The 23,345-nt window shown below is 38.1% G+C and overlaps 1 pseudogene; it reads right to left on the reverse strand.

Moving 5' to 3' along the window:
- Positions 1 to 1,150: 1,150 nt before the first annotated feature.
- On the reverse strand, positions 1,151 to 1,889 carry LOC112811415 (kallikrein-7 pseudogene; annotated as a pseudogene).
- Positions 1,890 to 23,345: the final 21,456 nt, after the last annotated feature.

The raw sequence follows: 23,345 nt of genomic DNA on the forward strand, positions 1-23,345 counted from the left end.
GTGGATTTTTGAAGTATTCCTTCCTCTTCAGTTTTCTGCACAAGTTTGTATACAATAGGTATTATTTCTTCAACTGTTTGGAAGGATCTCCCAATGAAACCATGAGTACACAGAGCTTTCCTTTTCAGAATGTATTTGTCTACAAAATCAATTTATTTAACAGTTATAGGAATATTCATGTTATCTACTTGATCTTTGGGGCATTTTGGTAGTTTCTGTTCCTCGAGGAATTAGTCCATCTTTACCCAAATTTTCCAGTTTTCATCATAAGGTTGTTTGCAATATTTTGTTTTAACGTTTCCAAGTTTATAACAACATCTCTTTTTTCATTCTTCATATTGATATTTATATTTTCACACCTTTTATGTTTGTCAGGCTTGCCAGAGGTTTACCAATTTACTAGTCTTCTCCAAGTTAAATACAAGTTTTTTCGTTTGTTTCAGTGATTTCCTCTATCGTTTTTCGATCTCAAGTCACCTTGATTTTGGCTTTTATCTTTTTTTTTTGTCTTTTCAGATTTTATCCTGTAAACATTTCATTTTACACGGCTAGAGTCACACAAACGTTTGTGTCTTTCTTTTTTCTTGTTCCATCATATAACACAGACATTCTTGCATAACACTAACAATTCTGCAAATTTATTATCCTTAACAGCTTCCTAATACCCCTGTCCCAAACAGGCCTATTGTTTACATAAACAGTCCACTAATCTGGGACACGTTCAGTGTTTCCACTGTTTTGCTATGATAAATAATGTTGTGATGATTTCAAACCTTGCTCCACACTTCGGATTTTTCTTGGGGGGGGGGGTAATATCTTCCTCAACTAGAATCACAGGGTCAACGACCTGGTAAATAAGGGTCTCAATCCACCATGCCAAACTGCCTTCCATGAAAATGGCACAATTTACAATCCCACCGGTTGAGAGTGCTGGTCTCACTGTGTCTTTACCAGCACTGACGTTTTTGTGTTTCATGCTCGTTTTAGATCTTTGCTAACTTGATTGGTTTACACATGTGGCGTATTGTTGAGGTTTTAATACGTCTTTGAGGAAAGGTAAGGTCAAATATGACTACAGTTCATCACGTCCTTATTTCTTTGAATTTCTTGTTGAGGGCATATGGATGGAGAGACGGGAGGTATGCAGAGATTAGCGATGCTTCCTCATGGTCTCATTTATCCATTTGACATACTTGCAGACTTGGGTATAGACACTGGGTCATTGGGTTGGCCACAAGGGAAAGTTCCCCAGGACACCAGGCCTTGCAAGGTATCTTTGCACATCAGTGGTCCCCCTGAGTCACCGTTGCAGGCGTTGGTCTTGGAGTTGGGGATGCCAGCACACAGCATGGATTTTCCCAGTAGGTCCTTGTAAACCTTCTTGCAATCCTGGGAGGAGATGAGCTTGACACCCGTGCACATGAGCTCTGATGGAAAGGTCACATCAGGGCTGGTGGTTGTGCCCCAGCCAGAAATGGTGCATGTGGTCCCAGGGGGTTCACAGCAGAAGGGCATGTTGACTTTCTTCACACTCGATGACAGCCTGGCTCATCTACTTAGCTTCACAAGCATAAGGTCATTAACGTGGGTCTGAGTGGAGTAGCTCGGGTGGTGGAATGACCTCGTGGCCCAGATCTTCTGAGCTCTATAATCACCCAGCTGATCACTGCCCATGTGCACGTTGTATTCACTCATCGTGTAGTGGGCAGCACACCTCCACAGTGGGGCTGATTGCCTCTGAACAGGGCCACCTGCCAGGATTGGGAGCCTCTTGTACATGGGACTCCATCAATAATCTTCTCCCCAGTCTTGTCACCTTCTTGGCCAGCAGATCCCAGGACTAAGGTCAGTAGTAGGATCTGCAAGGGCAAGAGAAGGGATCCTGCCATGGTGGCCTCTCTCAGCCTGTCCGGGGGCTGTCAGGCAAAGCAAGGGTCTCTTTTGCTGGGGCTGGGAAAGACAAAGAGTTCAGGGAGCAGGAGTCCAAGCCCAGATCCTCCTACATGAGACCTAGAAGTTCAAATCCCCAGTTCTTCCCCCATTCAGACCCAGGAGACCAGGCCTCCAGACCTCCCTTCCCCCTGGGGACTCAGGAATCTCAGCAATCTGTCCCAACCCTCCTCATCCACAAGTCTAGATCTTCAGTTCTTTTTTCCCTAACAGACCCCAAATTCCAGACCTCTAGTCCCTCATCTCTCACAACCAGGATTCCAGCCACCCCTCTCCCCTCAGAAGCAGGAGCCAGCTGTCCAGCCAGCCTCATCCTCCACCCCAAATGAACAATTTTGGCTTTTATCTTATTTTCTTCTTTTGCTAGATTTGACTTCACCTCGTTCCTCTTTTTCTCCTTCCCTAGGAGTGAATCTTACATTACTAACTTGAGTCCTTTCTTCTTTCCTAACATAAGCATTTAATCCTACATATTTCTCTGTAAACACTGCTTTCGCTGCATCACACAAATTTTGATATAGTGTATTTTTATTATTGCTCAGTTCAAACTAGTTTCTAATTTCAAATGAAACTTTCTTATTGACCCACAGGTTACTTAATGGTGTGCTGTTTCATTCCAAATGTTAGCAGATTTTTCTGTTATTAAGTTCAACATAGTCTGAGAACATACTTTTTTTGCGGGGCAGGGGGGAGGAAATTTCCATTCTTTTAAATCTGGTAAGGCTTGTTTCGTGAACCAAGATATGATTTAATTTGGTGAATATTCCACATACCCTTAAATATAATATGTGTTCTGCTTTCTGTAGATGAAGTATTCTATAAGTGCCGATATGTTTCATGTGATTGATGGCCTTGCTCAGTTCTTCTACCTCATTGCTGATTTTCTTCCTATTGTTCTATTACTGGGAGAGGACTATTGAAATCACCAAATATAATCGTGGATTTTACTGTTTTTTCTTGTAGCTCTGTTAGTTTTTTGCTTCTTGTATGTTGAGCCTCTGTTAGATGCAGAAATGTTCAGGATTTTTATGTCCTCTTGATGAGTTGACCCCTTTATCATTATGACATGATCTGCTGCAAACATGTTGATATTCTTTGTTCTGAGGTCTGCTTTGTCTGAGATTAATACAGCTGCTCGGGGTTCCTTTTGATTACTGTTAATATTTTATGTATGTATATATAAAATTTTACATTTGTTTTTAAACTATTTGTGTCTTAATATTTGAACTATGTTTATTTTAGTCAGCACACTTTTTGAATGCTGTCTTTCCAATCTTTCCTTTGTTATCGTTTCCCTCTTTTTTAAACTTATTTTTGAATAATTGAATATCTTTTATGATTTCAATTATCTCTCTTGTTGGCACAGTAGCTAAAACTAATTTCCTATTTTAGTGGTTGCTTAAGGGTTTATAATACACAGCCTTGCTTTATCATGATCTCCCATCAAGGAGCATCATACCACTTCATGAGTACTGTTAAAATTTCATAATAGTAAGCTTCCTTTTCTCCCCATATGCTCTTTCTGTTTATGCTCTATATGTTGCCATATATATTACTGTTACATATTTTGCAAACCTTACAGCACATTGTTTTAATTTTTGTTTAAAGAGTCAATTATGCTTTATTTTTACTGGGGCAAAATATATGTAGCATAAAATTTACCATGTTAACCATTTTTTAGGGGTGCAGTTCAGTGGCATTAAATACATTCACATTGTTGTGTAACCATCAATACTAGAACTTTTTATGGTCCCGTACTGAAACTCTGTACCCATTAAACAGTAAATCTCCATTCTCCCTTACCCCCAAACCCTGGTAACTACTGTATGATTTTCTGTCTCTATATATTTGACTATACTATGTACTTTATGGAAGTGGAATCATACAGTGTTTGTCCTTTTGTATCTGGCTTATTTCAATTAGCATAATTTCTTCAAGGTTCATCCACATTGCAGCATGTATCAGAATTTTATTCCTTCGTAAGGCTGAATAGCATTTCATTGTACGTTCCATACTACATTTTTTAAAAATTTTTAAAAAAAACGTTTTATTTAAATTCAATTTAGTTAACATATAGGGTATTATTAATTTCAGGGGTGGAATTTAGTGATTCGTCAGTTGCATATAACACCCAGGACACATTACATCAAGCGCCCTCCTTAATGCTCATCACCCAGTTAACCCATCCCCCACCCACCTCCACTCCAGCAATCCCCAGTTTGTTTCCTATAGTTAAGAGCGTCTTATGGTTTGCCTCCCTCTCTGATTTTTTTTTAAATTTTTTCCTTCCCTTCCCCTGTGTTCATCTGTTTTCTTTCTTAAATTCCACATATGAGTGAAATCATATGGTATTTGTCTTTCTCTGACTGACTTATTTTGCTTAGCATAATACCCTCTAGTTCCATCCACATCAATACAATTGGCAAGATTTCACTCTTTGTGATAGCTGAGTAATATTCCAGTGTGTGTGTGTGTGTGTGTGTGTGTGTGTGTGTGTGTGTGTGTGTATCATAGCATCTTATCCATTCATCAGTCGAAAGACAACTGGGCTCTTTCCATATTTTGGCTATACTTTAACACCCAACTCACAGCAATGGACAGATCATCTAAGCAGAAGATCAACAAGGAAACAAGGGTGTTGAAAAACACACTGCACCAGATGGACTTAAGAGATATATTCAGAGCATTTCATCCTAAAACAGAAGAATACACGTTCTTTTCAAGAGCACATGAAACATTCTCCAGAATAGATCACAAAGTGGGTCAGAAATCAGGTGTCAACCAGTACAAAAACAATGAGGTGATACCATGCATATTTTCAGACCACGATGCTATGAAATTTGAAGTCAACCACAAGAGGAAACTTGGAAGGACCACAGATACATGGAAGGTAAAGTACCTCCTGCTAAAGAATGAATGGTTCAACCAGGAAATTAAAGAAGAATTTTAAAAAATACAGGGATGCAAATGAAAATGAAAACACGACAGTTCAAAATCTTTGGGATGCAGCAAAGGCATCCCAAAGGGAAGAATATAGCAATACAGGCCTTCCTCAAGAAGCAAGAAAAGTTTCAAATACACAACCTAACCATACACCTAAAGGGGCTGGAGAAAGAACAGCAAATAAACCCTAAATCCAACAGGGGAAGAGAAATAATAAAGATGAGAGCAGAAATCAATGATATAGGGAAAATGAAAACAAAAAACAGTAGATCAACAAAACGAGGAGCTGATTCTTTGAAAGGATTAATAAATCAAAAAACTCCTAGCCAGATTTATCAAAAAGAAAAGAGAAAGGACCCAAATAAATAAAATCGTGAATGAAAGAGGAGAGATCACAACCAACACTGGAGAAATACTAACAATTATAAGAGTATATTATGAGCAATTATATGCTGACATATTAGGCAAACTGGAAGAAATGGATAAACTCCTAGAAACATATAAACTACCAAAACTGAGAGAGGAAGAAATGGGAAACCTGAACAGACTCATCACCAGCAAAGAAATTTAACTGAATCAGTAATCAAAAATCTCCCAACATTCATCTCATAGGATTTCCTAATTTCCCTTGTGATCTTTTATTTGACCCATTGGCCATTTAAAAGTGTGTCTAATTCATGTTCATGAGTTCCTCAGACTTTCTGTTATTGATTTCTCATTTCATTTCATGGACTCAGAAAACATACTTTGCGTGATTTCAGTCCACTTAAATTTACTGAGGTTTGTTTTATGGTCTATGATATGATCTATCCTGGAGATATTTCATGTGCCCTTGAGAAGAAAGTGCATTCTGTTCATGCTGGGTAAAATGTTTTATAGATCACTTTAAGGTCTAGTTCATTATGGCACTGTTCACCTCTTCTATTTCCTTGTTTATTATGTAATTGCTTTATTATTGAAAATGAGATACTGACTACCCCCAACTCTTATTGTAGACTTGTGGATTTCTCCCTTCATTTAGTTCAGTTTTTGATTCATGTATTTTGGTGCTCTGTTGTTAGGTGCGTATATAATTTTGCTCTATCTTTCTGATGGGTTGACTCTCTTAAGAAGAAATAATATCCATTCTTCTGGAGCTGTTTCAAAAAATAGAAATGGAAGGAAAACTTCCAAACTCATTCCATGAGGCCAGCATTATGGTGATCCCAAAACCAGACAAAGACCCCACCAAAAAGGAGAATTACAGACCAATATCGCTGATGACCACGGATGCCAAAATTCTCACCAGGGTACTAGCCAACAAGGTCCAACAATACATTACAAGGATTATTCACCAAAACCAAGTAAGATTTACTCCTGGGCTTCAAGGGTTGTTCAACATCTGCAAATCAAACAATGTGATACCCCACATTAATAAAAGAAAGAACAAGAATCATATCATGGTGGAGAAAAAGCACTTGAAAAATACAGCATCCTTTCTTGATTAGAACCTTCCACAGTGTAGGGAGAGAGGAAACATACCTCAATATCCTAAAAGCCAGGTGCAAAAAGCCCACAGCGAATATCCTCCTCCACAGGGAACAACGGAGAGCTTTTCGCATAAGGTCAGGAAATCCTCAGGGATGTCCACTCTCACCACTGTTGTTCAACATAGTACTAGAAATCTTAGCCTCAGCAATCAGACAACAAAAAGAAATAAAAGGCATCCAAATTGACAAAGAAGAATTCAATCTCTCACTCTTTGCAGATGACATGATACTCTATGTGGAATAGCCAAAAGTCTCCACCCAAAAAATTGCTAGATCTCATACAGGAATTCAGCAACGTGGCAGGATATCAAATCAATGCACAGAAATCAGGTGCATTTCTAAAACCTAACAATGAGACAGAAGAAAGGGTAGCCAAGGAATCGATCCCATTTACAATTGCACCAAAAAAAGCATAGGATACCTAGGAATAAACCTAACCAATGAGGTAAAGGGTATGTTCACTGAAAACTATAGAGAACTTATGAAAGACATTGAGGAAGACACAAACAAATGGAAAAAACATTCCATGCTCATGGATTGGATGAACAAATATTATTAAAAAATCTGTACTACCCACAGCAATCTATGCATTCAAAGCACTCCCTCTCAAAACACCATCAACATTTTACACAGAACAGGAACAAATTATCCTAAAATTTGTATGGAACCATAAAAGACTGCAAATAGCCAAAGGAAGGTTGAAAAAGAAATCCAAAGCTGCTGCCATGACTATCCTGACTTCAAGCCATATTACAAAGCTGTAATCTCCAAGAGAGTATGGTACTGGCACAAAAACAGACACATAGATCCATGGAACAGAATAGAGAATCCAGAAATGGACCCTCAACTCTCTGGTCCACAAATCTCCGACAAAGCAGGAAAGAATATCCAATGGAAAAAAGACAGTTTCTTCAATAAATGCTGTTGGGAAAGCTGGACAGTGACATGTATAAGAATGAAACTGGACCATTTTCTTACACTATCCACAAAGATAAACTTAGAATGGATGGAAGAGCTAAATTTGAGACAGGAATCCATCAAAATTCTAGAGGAGAACATAGGCAGCAACCTCTTCAACCTTGGCCACAGCAACTTCTTGCTAGACACATCTCCACAGCCAAGGGAATCAAATGCAAAAACGAATTATTGAAACTTCAATCAAGATAAAAAGCTTTTCAACAGTGGAGGAAACATTAAAAAAAAAATCCCAAAAGACAGCCAACAGAAAGGGAGATGATATTTGCCAATGACATGACAGATAAAGGGCTCGTATCCACGATCTATAATGATCTTATCAAACTCAACACCTCCCCCTCCAAAAAAATCCAGCCAAGAAATGGGCAGAAGACATGAACAGTAATTTCTCCAAAGAAGTCACACAAATGGCCAACAGACACGTGGAAAAGTGCGCTACATCACTTGGCATCAGGGAAATACAAATCAAAACCACAATGAGATACCACCTCACATCACTTGTAATGGTTAAAATGAACGTCTCAGGAAACAGCAGTTGCTGGCAAGGATGCAGAGAAAGGGGGGATCCTCTTACCCTGTCAGTGGAAATGCAAACTGGTGCAGTCACTCTGGAAAACAGTAGGGATTTTCCACAAAAAAGTTAAAAAAGTAGAGCTACCCTAAGACCCAGCAACCCCAGTGTTCATAGCAGCAATGCCATGATAGCCAAACTGTGGAAGGAGCTGAGATGCCCCTCAACAGATGAATGGATAAAGAAGATGTGGTTCATCTATACAGCCATCAGAAAGGATGAATACCCACCATTTGTATCAACATGGATGGAACTGGAAGGGATTATGCTAAGTGAAATAAGTATTTGAGACTTTTCTATTTTTTGAGAAAAGCTTGAATTGCAATGTACTTCACTCTTACAACTGCCTTTGCTGCATCCCAATGGTTTTGAACAGCTGTGTTTTCATTTTCATTTGTTTCCATGATTAAAAAAAGAAATCTTCAATTTCCTGGTTGACCCATTCATTCTTTAGTAGGATGCTCTTGAACCTCCAAGTGTTTGAGTTCCCTGTAAATTTCCTCTTGTGATTGAGTTCAAGTTTCAAAGCACTGTGGTTTGAAAATAAGCAGGGGGGCGCCTGGGTGGCTCAGTCGTTAAGCATCTGCCCTTGGCTCAGGTCATGATCCCAGGGTCCTGGGATCAAGCCCTGCATCGGGCTCTCTGCTTGGCGGGAAGCCTGCTTCTCGCTCTCCCATTCCCCCTGCTTGTGTTCCCTCTCTCGCTGTGTCTCTCTCTGTCAAATAAATAAATAAAATCCTTTAAAAAAAAGAAAAAAAAAGAAAATAAGCAGGGATAATCCCAGTCTTTTGGTATCAGTTGAGACCTGATTTGTGATCCAGTATGCGATCTATTCTGGAGAATGTTCCATGTGCACTCAAGAAGAATGTGTATTCTGAAGTTTTAGGTTGGAATGCTCTGTATATATCTGTGAAGTCCACCTGGTCCAGTGTGTCATTCAACGGGCTTCTTCCTTTGTTGATCTTCTGCTTAGATGATCTGTCCATTGCTGTGAGTGGGGTGGTGAAGTCCCCTATTATTATTGCATTATGATCATAGTGTATCTTTAATTTTATTATTAATTGGTTCATATAATTGGCTTCTCCCAAATTAGGAGCATAAATATCTATAACTGTTAGATCTTCTTGGATAGATGCTTTCAGTATGATATACGGTCCTTCTTCATCCCTTACTACAGTCCTTGGTTTAAAATCTAATTTGTCTGATATGTGGATTGCTACCCCAGCTTTCTTTTGTGGTCCATTTGCATGATAAATGGTTCTCCACCCCCTCACTTTCAATCTGGAGGTGTCTTTAGTTCTAAAATCAATCTCTTGTAGACAGCATGTGGATGGGTCTTGCTTTTTTATCCAATCTGATACCCTGTGTCTCTTGATTGGAGCATTTAGCCCATTTACATTCAGAGTAACTATTTAAAGATATGAATTTGGTGCCATTGTATTGTGGACCTGTAAAGTCCCTGTTTCTGTAGAGTGTCTCTGTTTCTTTCTTGTTTGTGTTACTTTTGGGCTCTTTCTCTTCGCTTACAGGTTGCCCTTTAATATTTTTTTGCAGGGCTGGCTTAGTGATCACAAATTCTTTTAGGTTCCGTTTGGCCTGGAAGCTCTTTATCTCTCCTTCCATTCTCAACATCAGCCTTGCTGGATGAAGTATTCTTCGCTGCATGTTTTTCTCTTTTAGTACCCTGAATAGATCACGCCAGCCCTTTCTGGCCTGCCAGTTCTCTGTGGATAGGTCTGCTGCCAGCCTAATATTTCTATCCCTGTAGTTTAAGAACCCCTTTTCTCACGCTGCCTTCAGGATTTTCTCTTTATCTCTGAAATTTGCAAGCTTCACTATTGTATGTCGGGGTGTTGACCTAATTTTATTGATTCTGAGGGGGTTTCTCTCTACCTCCTGGACTTGAATGCTTGTTACCTTCACCAGATTAGGGAAGTTCTCGCCTGTGATTTGCTCAAATATACCTTCTGTACCTCTCTCTCTCTCTCTTTCTTCTTCCTTGGGGATCCAATAATTCTAATATTGTTTCGCTTATGGTATCGCTGATTTCTCAAAGCCTCCCCACATTGTCCATTTGTTGTTTTTATCTCTTTTCCTCAGCTTCCTTCCTTTCCATCAATTTTTCTTCTATGTCACTTACTCTCTCTTCTGCCTCTTTTTCCCTAGCTGTTAGAGCATCAGTTTAGACTGCATCTCAGTTTGATCAATTTTTAATTTTGCCCTGATTAGATTTTATTTCTGCACTAAGAGATTCTCTAGTGTCTTTTATGACTTTTTCAAGCCCAGCTAATTACTTTATAATCATTATCCTGACTTCTAGTTCTGACATTTTACTTATATTCATATGGATTAGATCTGTGGCAGAGAGTATGACCTCTGATTCTTTCCTTTGTTGTGAATTCCTCCTTCTATTCATTTTGCCCAGAGAATAATCTCTCAACGAGAGAGCAAAATTGGAAACGGCCCAGTCAAAACACACACTAGACAAATCTGGAGATGTCGGAAACCAAATAAGAAATGAAAAAATAAGGGGGGCTGGTAGAGAATAGCTAATAATCTTCCAGGTGGTCAAAACAGGGTGATCCAATTGGTGCTGTGTGTATTTTGTTCTGTTTGTTAGAAGACCCTAAATCCCAAAATTGTGAAGAAAGCAAAACTTATATATGTACAAAAATCAAATTGAACACAGTGACAGGAAGCCAGAAATGAAGAATATATCTATAAACTGTAAATGTAGAAAATTGAAGTTAAAAAGACTTAAAAACAAAGAGTTGATAAAATAAAAAATCATTTGAAAAGAAAAAAAAAAGAGGAAAATTCTAAACTGAAGGAAAAACAAATCATGAGGAAAAAGATAAAACTCATATTCTATATACTATTTTCCCCTAGCCCTGGCGTTTTGCATTCCTGTGTGCTGTGTAAACTTGATGTTCCTCTGTTCTTCCAGCCGGTCTTCTTGGGGAGGGACCAGCTGCACTAATTCTCAGGTGTCTTTGACCGGGGGGAGTTGCACCGCCCCTTGCCAGGGGGCCAGGCTCAGTGTAAACTGCTTCTGGTTGCTCCATGTGGCTTTTGTTCCCTGAAGGCTTTCCACACCTCTTTAGAGGATGAAAATAAAAGTGGCTGCACCCTGATCTCCAGCCCCAAAGCTGAAAGATCACGGTCCCCTCTCTTCAATAAACTCTTAGGGATAAGCGGTCTTCACTTTTGTGGGTGCCAAACTCAGCAGTCTCCTGCAGTGCACACCAGCATGGTTCCTCCCAGGGGAAGGTGGAGCGTCACCGTGTTTCTGTCCATTGCAGGGTCCCCACACAGAGAGCAGTCACCCAATCAAGCTGCAGCTTGTGTTTTATGGCAAACTGAGCTGAGAGCCCCTCCCGGGCTCTCTGACCATAACCAGTTTCCCTGCTCCAATGCTTGGGAACTCTACCGGCTCAGGCACCCCCATTATTTCTGTGACTCTGTGGATCCTGAGACCACACTGTCCCACCTAAGATTCTGCCCCACTTCACCAAGTGAGCACCTTTCAGGCAGGGATGTCTCTCACTGGAGCAGATTTCTAAGGGTTCAGATTTTGTGCTCTAGGGCTATATCACTTTCTGGTAGCTGGCTTACAGAGGCTCCTCCTCCCACTCCCCACCATTTATCTTCAGGTAGATCCCCTCACATTCACTTCTCCGCACCTCCTACCTTAGCAAAAGGTGGTCGCTTTTCTATTTGTAGAATTCCGGGAATTCTTTTCTTACATCTCATGTTGAATTCATAGTTGTGCAGAATGATTTGATAGTTATCTAGCTAAATTCAAGGGACTGGACGAAACGAGGTCCCCTCATCTTCTGCCATCTTGCTTCCCCCCAGAAGAGTTTTCTCCAAATCACTAAAATCTACCCCTGAACCTAATATTGCACTATATGTTAACTAACTATAATTTGAATACAGTTATGAAAGAAAAAGAAATAAATTAATTAAATTAATGCATAAAGAAGATGTGATATATTCCTAGGTATATTATAGTTTTTGGTGCAATTGTAAATGGGATTGATTCCTTAATTTCTCTTTCTGTTGCTTCATTATTGGTGTATAGAAATGCGAAATTCCTGTAGATTGATTTTGTATCCTGCAACGTGACTGAATTATGTATCCTTTCATGTATTTTTTTGTGTGTTTGTTCATTTGTTTTGTTTTGTTTTGTTTTGGTGGAGTCTTTCGGGTTTTCTATACAGAATATCAAAGAGTGAAAGTTTGTCTTCTTCCATGCCAACATGGATGCGGATGCTTTTCCTTTCTTTTTTGTTGTCTGATTGCTGTGGCTAGGACATCTTAAACAACGAGCTGAAAGACCTGTACTCTGAAAACTATAAAACACTTATGAATGAAATTGAAGATGACACAAGGAAATGGAAAGACATTTCATGCTCATGGGTTGGAAGAACAAATATCGTTAAAATTCCCATACTAATCTGGGGTGCCTGGGTGGTTCAGTCAGTTAATCATCCAATTCTTGACTGTGACTCAGGTTCTGATCTCAGGGTTGAGAGATCAAGCCATGTCAGGCTCTGTGCTGGGCATGGAGCCTGCTTAAAATTCTCTCTTTCCCTCTGCCCCCAGGCCCTCCCACTCTCTCTCCCTCTCTCAAGAGTTAATAAAAAATCTATGCTACCCAAAGCAATCCACACATTTAATGCAATCCCTATCAAAATACCACCAGCATTTTTCACAGAGCTAGAACAAACAACCCTTAAATTTGTGAGGAACCACAAAAGACCCCAAATACTCAAAGAAACCCTATAAAAGAAAAACAAAGCTGGGGGCATCGCAATTCCAGACATCAAGTTATATTACAGACCTGTAGTAATCAAACAGTATGTTATTGGAACAAAATAGACACATAGTTCAATGGAATGGAAGAGAAAACCCAGAAATGGACCCAAAAGTATGTGGTAAATTAATCTTTGATGAAGCAGAAAAAAATATCCAATGGGGGGGTGGAAAGACAGTCTCTACAACAAATAATGTTGGGAAAACTGGACATCAACAAGCAAAAGAAAGAAACTGATCCACGTTCTTACACCATACACAAAAATAAATTCGAACTGGATGAAAGACCCGAATGTGAGACCAGAAGCCATAAAATTCCTAGAGGAGAACTCGGGCAGTGACCTCTTTGACATTGCCTGTAGCAACTTCTTTCTAGACATGTGTCCTGAGGCAAGGAAAACAAAAGCAAAAATAAACTATTGGGACATCATCCAAATAAAAAGCCTCTGCATAGTGAAGGAAGCAATCAACAGAATTAAAAGGCAACCTATGGAATAGGAGAGGATATTTGCAAATGACATATCTGATAAAGGGTGAGTATCCAAAATCCATAAAGAACTTTTCAAACACAACACCCAGAAAACAAATAATCCAGTTAAGAAATGAGCAGAAGACATGAATAGACATTTTTCCAAGGAAGAAATCCAGATGCCCAAGAGACACATGCAAAGATGCTCAACAGTACTCATCATCAGGGAAATACAAATGAAAACTACAATGACATATCACCTCACACCTGTCAGAATGCCTAAAATCAACAACATAAACGACTGGTGTTGGTGAGGATGTGGTGAAAGGAGAAGCCTCTTGTACTGTTGGTGAGAAAGCATACTGGTGCAGCCCCTCTGTAAAACAGTATGGAGGTTGCTGAAAAAGTTAAAAATAGTTAAAAATCATCCCTGTGATCCAGCAATTGCACTACTAGTTATTTACCCAAAGAGTTCAAAAATCTTAATTCAAAGGGACCTATGTGCCTGGATGTTTGTCAGAGCGTTATCTACAATTGTCAAATTATGGAAGCAGCCCAAGTGTCCATTCACTGATGAATGGATAAAGAAGTTCTGGTATCTATCATCTATCTATCATCTATATCATCTATCATCTATCTAGAGATATATTTCTTTATCAATATCTATATCTGTATCATCTATATCTCCACAATGGAATATTACTCAGCCTTAAAAAATAACAAAATCTTTCCATTTGCAAGAACATGGATGGAACTAGAACATATTATGCTAAGTAAAGTAAATCTGTCAGAAAAACATAAATACTATATGATTTCACTAATATGTGGAAACTTAAGGAACAAATGAGCAAAGGGGGGGGGGAGAGAACAAAGAGACAGAGAGACAAACCAAAAACCAAACTCTTAAATATAGAGGAACAAACTGATGCTACCAGAGGCAGGTGGGTGGGAGAATCGGTTAAATAGCTGATGGGTATTAAGGAGTGCACTTGTGATGATGAGCACCTGGTGTTGTAGAAAGTGTTGACTCACTGTATTATACACTAATATTATAAACTAATATTATTATAAACTAATATTACACTGTATGCTAACTACCTGGAACTTAAAACTTTTACCAAAAAAAGAGTATTTAGTGCCCCCCCTCCAGAAAAAGGAAGAAATGTTATGCATATATAATGCAATATTACTCAACCTTAAAAAAGAACGAGATCTCTTCATTTGTGACAACATGGATGGACCTAGAGGGTATTATGCTAAGTGAAATAAATCATCCAGGGAAAGATGATTTCACTTATATGTGGACTCTAGAAAACAAAATAAATGAACAAGCAAGCAAATAGACAAAACTAGAAAAAGACTCATAAATACAGAAAACAAACTTGTGGTTGCTGGGGGTTGGGGTAGTGGGAAGGTGAGTGAAAAAGATGAAGGGGATTAAGAGACACAAACTTCCAGTTATAAAATAAATAAGTCACAAACACAGAAAATGCGTCATGGGGAATATAGTTAATAATATTATAATAATGCTTAATGATGACAGATGATAACTACACTGATTGTAGTGAGTATTGCACAAAGTATAGAATTGTCCAATCACTATGTTGTGCACCTGAAACTATTATAATAGTGTGTGTCATGCATAGCCTTTATTATGTTTGAAATGCAATCTTTCTAAATCTATTCTGTTAAGAATTTTTATCATGAAAGGGTGCTGAATTTCAACAAATGCTTTTGCATTATTTATTGGCATAATTATATGATTTTCACTTTTCATTCTGTTAATGTGATGTATCACATTAATTGATTTGCACAAGATGAACCATTCTTGCATTCCAGGGATAAATCTCCTTTAGTCGTACTGTATGATCTTTTTAATGTGCTGCTGAGTTTCATTTGCTAGTATTTTGTTGAGGATTTTCGCATCTATTTTCATCAGGGGTAATGGCCTGTAGGTTTATCTTCTCGTAGTGTTTTTGGTGTCAGCGCAATGTTGGCCTCAAAAAATGAGTTTCAAAGTGGTTCCTAATCTCCATTTTTAGAGGAGTTTTGGAAGAATAGGTATTATATTTTTCTTTAAATGTTTCGTGGAATTCCCCAGTGAAGCCATCTTGTTCTTGGCTTTCATTGTTGGGTACTTCTTTTTCCCCCCACCAGTTTTCCAAGGTATAAGTAACACATTAAAAGTGTATATATATATATATATATATATATATAAGGTGTACAATGTGATGGTTTGATATACATATATACATTGTGAAATGATTACCATGGGCAAGCTAATTAATACATCTATCACCTCACATGATTATCTTTTTTCAGTATGGTGAGAACATGTAAAGTATATTCTAGGAAATTTCAAGGATACAGTACAATGTTACTAACTCTGGTCAGTATGCTGTACATTATATCCATAGAGCATATTTATCATATAATTGAAATTTTGTACCCTTTGACCAACTTTGGCCTCTTTCCCCTATCCCTCTGCCCAGTGCCTGGTAACTGTTTTTCTATGCTCTGATTCTATGAGTACCACCTTTTATGATTGCACATATAAGTGAAATCGTGTAGTATTTGTCTTTATATGGCTAATTTCACTTAGCATAATATCCTCCAGGTCACAGTCGTTATATCCTATTGATAAATGGACACCTTTATAAGTATATAGGGACCTTCTCTGTCTCTTGTCACTGATTTTGACTGAAAGTCTATTTTATCTGATGAAAGGATAGCCATTCCTGCTCTCTATTGGTTTCTATTTGCATTTGTCCATCCCTTCACTTTCAGGCCATGGCTGTCCTTCAAGTGGGTCTTCTGTGCACACCATATTGTTGAAACTTTATTTTTTAATCCATTCATTCACACTGTGTCTTTTGATTGGATGATATAATTCATTTACCTTTATTGTAAGTACTGATAAGTAAGGACTTGCCATTGACATTTTTTTTCATTAATTTTCTGACAGTTTTGACCTTCTCCCCCCCCCCACCACCTCTCTTGCTGTCTTCCTCTTTGGCTTTTATAGTGATACACTGTAATTATTTTTTCTTTACCTCTGTATATCTACTAGATTTTTTCTTTTGTGGTTAACATGAGGCCCGCTTTGAACATCTTATAAATATAACAGTCTGTTTTAAGCTGATAAACACTTATCTCCAATAGCATAAAATAGAGCTACACTTTTACTTCTCCTCTCCCCACATTTCCTACTATTGATATCACACTTTATATCTTTTTAAGTTGAGCATACATTAACAAACTATTTTAAGTATGGTTATTTTTAATTCTGTTGTCTTTTAACTTTTATACTAGAGATAAATGTGACTTAAGCACCATCATTAGTGTATTAGAGTATTTTTAATTTGACTATATATTTTACCTTACCAGTGACTTTTAGAGGTTTACGTTTTCATAATTTTAGTACATTTTATGTTTTGTAGTTTTTATGTTTTTGCTTAGCATCTTTTCCTTTCAACTTGAAGAACTGACTTTAGTGTTTCTCATAAGGCAGATCTAATGGTGATGAAATCCCTCAGCTTTTGTTTGTCTGAGAAAGTCTTTATCTCTCCTCATTTCTGAAAGACAGTATTTCTAGGTATAGGATGCTTGGTTGGCAGTATTTTTTATTAATATATCATTTTTCCCCTTTTTGTGTATATCATCCCATTCCCTCCTAGTCTTCAAAGGTTCTGCTGAGAAATGCACTGATGGATGTATGTGTTTTCCCTTGCATGTGATGAATTATTTTTCTCTTACTTTTTTTTTTAATTTCTACTTTTGTAAATCAAATTTTTAACACATTGACTACAATATATCTCAGGTAATCTTATCCAGGTTGATTGTACTTGGTGTCCTCTGAGCTTCATGTACCTGGATGTCCATATCTATCCATATATTCTGGAAATTTGAGCTATTATTTCTATAAATAAGCTTTCTGACACCCCCCTCATTCTCCTTTTTCCCTCCCATGGTGAAAATATTCGTACACTTGATGGTGTCCCACAATTCATGGAAGTTTCCTTCACTTTTTCATTTTTTTTTCATTCCTTTAACCAACTAATTTCATTCCTTCCAGTTGTCTGTCTCTGTTTTGTATGATGCTGTTTGCCAATGAAGATGTGTATTGATTTTTTTTTTTTTTTTTTTAGTTCTGTCCATGTATTCTTCAACTCCAGGGTTTGTGCTTGATTCTTTTTATGGTTTCTATTTCTTTGTTAAAAATCTCAGTTTGTTCATACATTCTTTTCCTGATTTCATTTAATTATCAATCTGCATCATTTTCCATTCTGTTGAGGGTTTTTTAAAGGTTATTTTGAATTATTTGTCAGGCAATTCATAGATCTTCATTTCTTTGAGTCCACTTACTGGATCTTTATGATTTTTCCCTTGATGATGTCTTATTTGCCTGATTCTTCATGATCCATGTCATTGGTATCTGCGTATTTGAAGGAGAAAACACTTCTTCCAGTCTTTACAGATTGCTTTTGGCAGGTAAAGGTTTATCCTATTAGTTCTCTGGGCAGATGATATTACCTCTGGAATCACAGTTGTGTTGTTGCTGAGTCATGAGGTTCTTGCTGCATCTGCAGTGGGTTCTCACTTTGCAGGCTTCTTACCAGAGACTCAGGCAGGCATAAAACCTGTCTGGTCCCTAGGTGGACTGGAGCACCTCCAGGACTTTGTTCACTAGGGTGGCACTGGGACAAGCGTTCACCTCAGGGCCTGAAGTTAGGTCTTTTGACTGTGGGCTTATCACCAGGTGATCAGGTAGGTGTGGCTCCCATCACATCCTTGGACAGGCAGGAGTTCTCCTTGACCACAGCTGGGAGAGGCTGGTGCCTAGTTACAGGACCATTTCAGGATCTGTGGTCAGATTGAGTTGAGTGGGCTTACCTCCAGGGACCCTTGAACTGCAGCCATGAGGGGCTAGAGCTGGGTCACAGGCCACTTCAGGTTACAATGCCAGGCCCAAAGTCTTCTGGCTTATTACTGTAAACACTGGTGAGCCTGACTCCACCCAGGACCCTTGGCTTTTGGTGCTGGTGGCAGTACCAATGCCAAACAGGGCTGTAGCTGAGTCTACAAGGGTATGGATCTATTTCCAGATCAGTAACCAACATCATAGTTAGAATTTCAGACAGCTGGGGGCAGGTCTGACTTCTCAGAGTAGGTCTCCTTGGTCTTGGACTCTACCTGAACTTCACAATCTCCTTCTTTTATGTCAAAGCTCTCACAAATGCACTTTTCTCCCTGAATGCCTATCAAATTCCTGTTGCTGAGGGAGGATATAAACAGAGGTCCCTCTATTCTACTATCTAGCTAACGTCATTGTGTTGGCAAGTTTTTGAGTGCTGATTCAGTCTCCTTACTTGTTATAGTTCTGTTCAGATATGTTATCTCTTCCTGATTCAGCCTTGGTAAGTTGTATGTTTCTTTCATAGTTCATAGTACAGTATTCTTTTCTGATGCTTTATATTTCTGTGGCATCAGTTGTAATGTTTCCTCTTCCATTTCTTATTTTATTTGAGTCTTCTTTGTTTTGTTGTTCTTGTTGTTAGTCTACCTATTGTGTCAATTTGCTTTATCTCTTCAAAAGATGAAAAACTGGTTTCATTGACTTTTTTCTTTTGCTTTTCTACTCTCCACTTTATTTATTTCTGCTCTAATGTTTCCTTTCTTCTTATAACCTTGGACTTAATTTGTTCTTCTCTTTCTAGTTCTGTGTGATGTAAATTCAGGTTGTTTATTTGACATTTCTCTTATTTTTAAATGTAGGCATTTATTGCTATAAACCTCCTTCTTAGAACTTCTGTCATTTTGGGTGCCTGGGTGGCTCAGTCATTAAGCATCTGCCTTTGGCTCAGGTCATGATCCCAGGGTCCTAGGATAGAGTTCCACTTCGGGCTCCCTGCTCAGCGGGGAGTCTTCCTCTCCCTCTACCCCTCCCCCCTGCTCCTGCCCTCTCTCTCTCTCTCTCTCTCTCTCTCTCTCTCGTGCACGTGCGTGCACGTGCTCACTCTCTCTCTCATGCTCTCTCTCTCTTCTCTTTCAGATAAATACATAAAATCTTAAAAAAAGAACTTCTGTCATTTCATTTCATTTCATCTTATTTTACTTTATTTTATTTTAATTCTAGCATAGTTAACATACAGCGTTATATTAGTTTCAGTTTTACAATACAGTGATTCAACAATTCCATACACCACCCAGTGCTCATCACAACAAGTGCACTCCTTAATCCCCATTACCTATTTCACTCATCTCCCCACCCATTTCCCTTCTGGTAACCATCAGTTTGTTCTCTATAGTCTGTTTCTTGGTTTCTCTCTCTCATTTGTTTTTCCTTTCCTCATTTTTTTGTTTCTTAAATTCCAAATATGAGTGAAATCATATAATATTTGTCTTTCTCTGACTGATTTCACTTAGCATCATAATCTCTAGCTCCATTCATGTCGTTGCAAATGGCAAGAACTTCTTTTGCAACATTTCATAAGTTTTGGTATGTTGCGTTTTTATTTGTTGCAGTATTTTTTTTTTCTGATTTCCCTTTTGATTTCTTTTTGGACTCGTTTTTTGTGCAGGACTGCATTGCTTAACTTCCACATGTTTGTGAATTTTCCACTGTTCCTCCTGTTATTGATTACTAGTTTCATTCTTTTGTGGTCACAAAACGTACTTGGTATGATTTTTCTCTTTAAATATTTTAAGACTTCCTATGTGACCTAACATGTGATGTGTTCTGTAAATATTCCATGTTTGAGAAGAATGTATGTTCTGCTGCTGTTTTGTGGCATATTCTTTGTGTTTCTCTTTCGTCCATTTGTTCTTTCTGGGTTGATTTTCTCGCTGCCTAGTCTATCCATTGTTGAAAGTGAGAAATTGAAATTTTCTACTATTATTGTATCGCTGCCTATTTCTTCTTTCAGATCTGTCAGTGTTTGTTTGATATATTTAGGTACTCTAGCATAAAATGTATGGTGCATATGTATTTTTAATTATTGTATTTTCCTGGTGAATTATTCCATTTTTCATTACATAATGATCTTTCTGTGTCTCTTGTCATCATTTTTTACTTAAAGACTAATTTGTGTGATGTAATTGCAATAACCTCTGGTCTCTTTTGTTTACCATTTGCATGGAATATCTTTTCCCATCCCTACACTTTCAGCTCCCATGTGTTCTTAAATCTAAATGGGTCTCTTGTAGGCAACATACAATGGGATCTTGTGGAATTTGTTTGTTTGTTTGTTTTATGATTTTTATCCGTTCCATAATCTATGTGTTTCTTTGGGCATTTAATAATTTAGGATTATAGTTAGTATTGGTAGGTAAGGACTTAGTATTGTCACTTTGTTAGTTGTTTTCCATCAACCTTGTAGTTCTTTTGTCCTGCTTTTCCTCTCTTGCTATATTCCTTTGCGATCTGTTCATCTTTTTTTAGTGATATACTTTGATTTATTCACCTTTTCCTTTCATGTATGTTCTGTACTTACTTTCTTTGGGTTACCATGAGGCTTACATAATAGTATATCTCCGGTTATAGCAGTCTATTTTAAGCTGATAACATCTTAACTTCAGTTGCATACAAACACTGAACTTTTATCCCCCCTAAACTCTATGTAATAGATGCCACAATTTACATATTTCTATATGTTCCTCTTTTAACAAATTTTTGCGGTTATTGTTATTACTACTATTTTGTATTTTAATTTTTAGCAGAATAACTTGTGATTAACAAACCACCACTCAAATTTTACAGTTTTCTGAATATGCCCATATATTTACTTTTACCGATGAGTTTTATATTTTCAAATGTTTTCATGTTCCTGTGTAACATCCTTTTCTTTCAACTTTAACTCCCTTAAGTATTTCTTGTAAAGCAGGTCTAGTAGACTAACTCCCTCTCTTTTTGTGTGTCTGGGGAAGTCTTACTCTCCTTCATTTATGATGAATAGTTTAGTCAGGTATACTGTTTGTGGTCGGCAGCTTATTTTCTTTCAGCTCTTTGACTGTATCATAACACACCTTCTGGCTTACAACGTGTCTGCTGAGAAACCCACCAAAAATTTTATGGGGGTCCCTTGTGCATGATAGATCACATTTCTCTTGATGCTTTCAAAATTCTCTTTGACTTGGACTTTTAACAGTTTAATTATATCTTTGTGTATGTTTTAAGTTCATCTTATTTGAGGACTTTTGGGCTTCTTGAATCTCAATGCCCTTTTTCCTCCACTGATTTGGGAAGTTTTTAGTCATTAGTTCCTTACAGAATCTTTCTGACTCTCTCTTCCCCATCTGGGATCTCTGTAGCATGTATACTGTTTGCGCTGGTGGTATCCCATTAGTCACATACATTTTGCTCACTCTTTGATTCTTTCTTCTTTGTGCTCCTCTGAGTGGATAAGTTCAAATGACCTGTCTTCAAATTTGCTGATTTTTCTTCTGATTAAGTTGGTTGTTGTGGAAGGAGCCGAGATGTTCTTCAGTAGATGAATGGATAAAGAAGTTGTGGTTCATATATGCAATGGAATATTACTCAGCCATCAGAAAGAATGAATACCTACCATTTACAACGACATGGATGGAACTGGAGGGGATTATGCTAAGTGAAATAAGTCAATCAGAGAAGGACAATTTTCATATGGTTTCACTCATATGTGGACTATAAGGAATAGCACAGAGGACCATAGGGGAAGGGAGGGAAAACTGAATGGGAAGAAATCAGAGAGGGAGACAAACCATGAGAGACTCTTGTCTCTGGGAAACAAACTGAGGGATGCGGAAAGGGAGGTGGGTGGAGGAATGGAGTAACTGGGTGATGGGCATTAAGGAGGGCATATGATGTGATGAGCACTGGGTGTTACACGCAACTGATGAACCACTGAACACTACATTAAAAACTAATGATATACTATATGTTGACTAATTGAATTTATTTATTTTTTTTAAAAAGTTGGCTGTTGAAGCTTCTCTATTAACTTTTCAGTTCATTGTTTTGTCTTCTTCAGTTCTAGAATTTATTTTGTTCTTTTCTTTCTTAAACTTTCTTGTACTTTGTATCTCCTAGTTGATATCGTCATTTTGTTCATGTATTCTTTTCCTGATTTCATTTAGTTGTCTGTGTTCTCCTGTAACTTACTGAACTTCTTTAGAACACATATTTTATTTTTATTTTTTTGTGAAGTAATTCACGACTCTTCATTTCCTTAAGGTTGGTTACTGGAGGTCTATTTCGTTCTTCTGATTGTGTCATGTTTCCCTGTTCTTTGTGTTGATTATTACTTACCAATGTTGTGTGCATCTTTGATGAAACAGCTACCTGCCCCAGTCTTTATGGACTTGCATTGACATGCAAAGAACTTCATTCATTAGTTTGGTTTCTATTCTATTACATACTAGGAGACCTCTAATTTCTTTTATGATTGTCTCTGCTCTGGACCTGTGTGTATAGATCCTCAATTGGAAGGATATACTGCTTTCTTTCCTTTCTCAGGAGCCCATAATCTCTTGCTCTCTCTGACGTCTGACTGCCATAATAATGTGACCGGGATATTGGAGGCACACTCCACACCTCTCCTTCTTGCCCTGTGTAGAAGCCTTGAGTTCTGAGCCTTTTTCTTTTCTCATACAGCTGTGATAGGCACCACACATTGCCTACTCCTTTCTCTTTGTATTTAGCTGCTGCCCTGAAACTCCTCCAGTTCTGTCCACACTCCCCAGTTAGGTGTGCTGAAAACTGGTCCCTTGGGCTGCACACTGAAATTTAAGGATGTTGAAAACATTCTACCTTTCCTACCATCCTTCCTTGGAGAGTGGCCTCAGATTCTGAGCCTTCTCAGTTTCACAAAAACCATTCCAACTGCAAAAAATCATGATTCTTTTCCTTTGTTCTCCACCCCGTAACACGCCCCCCCAAGGCATACTAGTCAAACCGGTCCTATCAGCACTCCATTTGTGGTGAGATAGGAACTGGTCCCTTGGGCAGTGTGTGTATACATATCATTGCATGTATCATGTTGTATACACATATAATATATGTGATATATATCATAGTATATATATACTGTACACACATACACACACATATATA

This window comes from Callorhinus ursinus, unplaced genomic scaffold (assembly GCF_003265705.2).
Source record: "Callorhinus ursinus isolate GAN/ISIS: 27379988/994484 unplaced genomic scaffold, GSC_fseal_2.0 scaffold130, whole genome shotgun sequence".
Taxonomy (NCBI): Eukaryota; Metazoa; Chordata; class Mammalia; order Carnivora; family Otariidae; genus Callorhinus; species Callorhinus ursinus.